Here is a 5,290-nt window from a genome sequence, read left to right on the forward strand (position 1 = left end):
GAAGGTTTTGAGAAAAGAATAACTCACCTTCTTACCCGTCCATGCTTCCTCTGGAATACCACAATCCAAAGGAGATGAAGGACCTCTAATAATTAAATATACAACAGTATTGACAACCTCTGCCCACATGTTTAAAGGCAATCCAACATGCAATCTCATGCTCCTTGCACGCTCCATTATTGTCTTATTCATGAGCTCAGCCACTCCATTTTCCTGTGGAGTTCTTGGAACCATTTTCTGCCTACGAATTCCATTAATGGAACAATAATCTTCAAATTATTTGCTGCAATACTCACCACCGTTATGAGATCTGAGACATTTTAATCTTTTACCTATCTCATTTTCAACCAAGCTTCTCTATTTCTTAAATATTTTAAATACATCATATTTCTGCCTAAGGAAGTAAACCCAAACCTTCCTAGTTGCATAATTTATGAATATAACATAATATCGAGAGCCACCAAGGGAAGTACCTAAGCCGGTCCCCATACATCTATATGCACAAACTCCAACTTTTCATCTTTCTTTTTCTTCCCATCCTTGAGAAAACTAATTCTTTTGTTTGCCATACACACAACTTTCACAAAAATCCATATTAATGCATTTCAGACCTGGTAAAACCTTTATAGAATGAAGTAGGTCTTCATACCTTTTTCACTCATATGCCCAAGTCTGTTGTGCCATAGTGTTGTCTCAAAACCTGTAGCAATTGTTCTAGTTTCTTCCCACGAATCTGCAACAACTGTTCCTGAATGTGTTTGGGTTTTCTCTACAACAACTAAAGTAGAAGGAACAATATGACCTGTACAAAGATATAAGGTGCCTACTTTCACACCTTTTTCTACTATCAAGGCACCCTTTGAAACCTTCCAATTATTATCATTAAAAGTAATGTGCAACCTTCATCACCTAGCTGCCCTGCTGAAATTAAATTCCTACTCAGCTTTGGAACGGGCCTTACCTCTTGTAGTAGCCAATGATTCCCATTCTACAACTTCATCTTAATTCTTCCCTTTCCAACAATCTGATAGGGTTCATTATCTCCCAAATAAACTAGCGCAAAATTCCCTTGGACATAATCAAGAAAATAACTTCTACAGGGGGTAGCATGAAATGAAGCCCCTGAATCTAAAACCATGAATCATCAGCATTATCTAGGTAAAGAATCAAAACATCTTCTTCAGATTTATTACTTACCACATTTGCCTCCTTATTACCCTCTTGTTTGTCTCCTTCTTTATTCTTCTGAGACCAACAATCTTTCTTCGGATGACTTGGTTTCCCACAGTACCAACAATCTTTTGGTCCTTTTGATTGGGATCTCTCGTCCTTTGATTTTCCTCATGACTTCCCACGACCTCCAAAACCTTTTCCTCTCTCCTTTGTTCTACCCTTGCTTTCTGCATTCAAAACACTACCTGATGTGGATCCACCTGAGCTTTTCCTAGGAATTTCCTTACTCACAAGAACACCAACAACATCATCAAATTTTAAGGTATTTGTACCAGAAATAGAGTTACTAACCGCCATTACCAAACCATTCCAGCTTTCAGGCAAAGAAGATAATATCAGGAGAGTCCTAACTTTTTCATCAAAATTTAACTTTAAAGAAGACAACTAACTGGTAATCGTATTAAATTCATTTAAATGATCTATCACAAATCCACCTTCAACCATCTTCAAATTAAATAGATGCTTCATGAGAAATACCTTATTTGAGGCTGATGGTTTTTCATACAATTTAGCCAGTGTCGACATCAGTTCTGCAATCATTGTTTCTTTTGTTATATTGGATGCTACAAACTGTGTGAGGCACAACCAAATGGTTCCAAGTGCCTTTCGGTCAAAATATTCCAATCCTCATCACTCATTGTGCCTTTCTTGGTTGTTCCTTCCAATGACCTCCATAAATCCTTCTGATAGAGATAATCCCCCATTCGCATCTTCCATAGATAATAGTTCTACCCATTGTATTTTTCTACCTTCAATTTACCCTCGTCTGCCATTACTCCCACTTAATCGTGAGACTTCCACTCAATTGTGAGATTTTTCTTATAGACGATAATCGAACACAACCAACTCTGATACCACTTGTTACAAGTGTAGATGCTATTGCACCAAAAGATTGACTTGTTAATGCCTAATACAACCACTAGACTTATAGAATCCATAAGAGGCAGTTAAGCCATGTCACAAACCCGAGCGTTGTGCTGCACAACACAAGGAGACCAAGGGTGCACACCTTGCAACAATCCACCCCAACCCCCAGCGCAAGTCAGGGGTTTTGAACCTATGCCCAAGCTCTGATATCACTTGTTAGGAATTTCATGTAGAAAATATCAATTATATGCAGATAAATATTAACACAGGAATGAAAACCACAGAAATAATAACAGCGAAAAGACAATATTTGACATGGTTAACCCAATCTCGGGCTACATTCACCAAACAGAGAGTCCAATATTATTATCCAATAAATCAAAACTGATTACAACCAGCAATCTGTTGCACCTCAATACCGCTGCAAAAATGCTATAAAATTCTCTACAGAAAACCCCTAACCCTTAGCCTTTTATCAAGACTTATGTTGAAAAATATGGGGGGAAACCGCGTCGATAGAAGCGGGGAAAATTTAACCTCTGAGTCTGAATAGGCTCCATATAACAACAAAAATGGAGTGCCCAAGTAGGTGAGGTGGTTAAAATAATTTATGATAGATATAACAGAATTTGCTAAAAATAGTTGATGGAGTCCTTTGGAATAAGGCATTGAAATTTGGGCCCTTGATTTCGATGTTATTATTGAGTTATGGTATTGGCTTGTCGTGCTTTACCCCTCATGGTTTCAGGATTATTTATTCTACATATTTGATGCTTGAGATGGATGATTTGTGGTGTATTTATAAGTACTGCTATGCTTCCTGTAGACACAAAAAATCTATATCATCTGCGTTCTCCATTATTAACCTAATTCCACACATGATCTTCATTATTTGCACGATCTTGCCATGTTTCCCCTATTCCATTTTATGTCTGGATCTTTCCCTTTCCTTCCCATTTTAGGTTTTTGGATGCATTTAACCTTTAACTTCGTCCCTCTTGTGTCAAACCTTTCCCTCATAATTTTTACAGTGATGTTTTGCCTAATTGCGTCCTGATTAGGGTTTTTGCTCTTGATTCAATCCTCTTGTCTCACCTTTTCCATTTTCTTTCTAGATCATTTTATTTTCTTTCCATTTCAGGTTTGAGGTTACATTTTATCCTCGACTTCATCCCCTTTGCATCAAATTGTTCCCCTCTCATTCTGGTGATGTCAGTTTTTTATTTAAACCCCTGTCTCGATTTTAGGGTTTTTTCCCTTCTTTTTGGTCCTACCGCTTCTCACTTTCTATTTTCAGTCCCATTGGCTTCATTTTTTCCCTATTCCTGTTCTAAGGTTCCATTTTGACCTCTCCTTTAGCCTCGTGGCATCACATTCATCCCTTTTTCGTCCAATGACCTGCTTTGACTCGATTTACTCATTGTTGCTCGGTTTTACTCGGTTTGACCTAATTTTCTAATCTTCATTTGAATCTCCCCATTTTTTGTCCTTGAACCTTCCCAATTATTTCCAATTTCATTTTGAACAAAACTGACTTAATTTGACCTAATTAAGGTCTTCAGATGTTAGTTTGACTAACTTGCCCTTTTAGGTTTAATTAATTAAACATCCCTTTTTACTAATTATTCTTCTTTAATCATTTTATCAACCCTCTTCCCTTTTAATATTAATTAGAAAATATTGAATTATTTAATTAATTTTGATTTATCTCTTTTATTAAATAATTTTAATTATTTAATTAAAGGTTTATTTCTGATAACCTATAGTTGAATAATTTATTTAAATTATTCAATTAGCTAATTATGTCATCGAAATTAAATAAATATATTTATTTATTTAGTTTTCCAAATATATTCTCATATGTGGATAATATCTTCTTTTAAAAAAAAATCAATTGCCTTGTATCCTCCTAATTTTTGAAAATTACTTTATTATCTTGGGATTCCTCTTTGATTTTTAAGACTACTGATTTTTGGAAATCTCTCTTTATATTTCAATTTTGAATTCGAAAATGAGGTATGCATCCTCGAAAAATGTGCTCTTTTTTTTTTTTTCCTCCACTTTTTCCTTCATCTCCTTCATCCGTCCTTGAATGGCAACTCTCCTATGCATTCACTTTGGTTTGTTCACCTGATAAAAAATATTTTCAATCTCGTCCATCTATCGAGTCTTAGATTTTCTCTAAATTGGGACTTCTCCTTCGATCAATTCATCTAATTTTCAAGTAGTTTCATTATGTTAGTTTATCTAGCAGTCTAATTTTTGAGTAGTTTCATTCTGTCAAATTATTTAGCAATCATCTAGCTTAAGTAGTGTTGTTATGTCGAAATAATCCGTCGTTGTTTATTAATTTATCTTGCATAATCACACATTCCTAGTAAATCTCTAACACCAATCCTTGCTTTCATCTGTTCCATGCACCTAGCAAACAAGAGAGAGACCTAGCATCATTAGAGATAAAAGGAAGAGTGGCGGGGCTTCATTGAAGAATCGAGGTTTGCATTTGTATTTTTTGTTTTCGTTTCAATGGTCTTGTTGGTCAGATTAGGAAAGTTTTGCATACAATTCTAATTTGTGGTTAGCTTGGATATGTTGCATACTTTGGTTTTAGTTTTCTAACTGGATTAACCTTCCAATTTTCCTCGATCTACATCTCGTGAACTCGACATGAATCACACTTTCATTTAACAGTTTTTGTTAGATTTTTAATTAATTACAAGATCTAGAAGACCAAATTTCTTGATTTTTGTGCCTGTCATTGTTTCTACGCAATTGGCATTGAGTTATGTGTAGGTGGTTTGCTATCCTGCATAGTTGGTCAAGGGACTTGTGTAGTTGGTCAAATGTACTATGAAGTTGTTCCATTATTCTGCACAGTTGGTAGCTAGGGTTGGTTGTCAGTCAATTGCTTGTCACATGCAGGGTTTTGCTAAATTAGTTTGTCATTTCCAGGGTTTGAATTTGTCTAATGCTTTTATCTATAGATTTCAGAAGATCAAACGTGCATATTTGTAGGGTTTAATAAATCAAAAGTTTAAAAATTGATTGATAAATCACACATATATCCTAGCTAGGCATTGGACTAGCCTTTCATTCCATGCTACAAATCACACATAGATCCTAATTAGGCATTGGATCAACCTTTCATTTTAGGCTACAAATCGCACATAGATTTTAATTAGGTGTTGGA

Source organism: Cryptomeria japonica, chromosome 5 (assembly GCF_030272615.1).
Source record: "Cryptomeria japonica chromosome 5, Sugi_1.0, whole genome shotgun sequence".
In the NCBI taxonomy this organism is placed as follows: domain Eukaryota; kingdom Viridiplantae; phylum Streptophyta; class Pinopsida; order Cupressales; family Cupressaceae; genus Cryptomeria; species Cryptomeria japonica.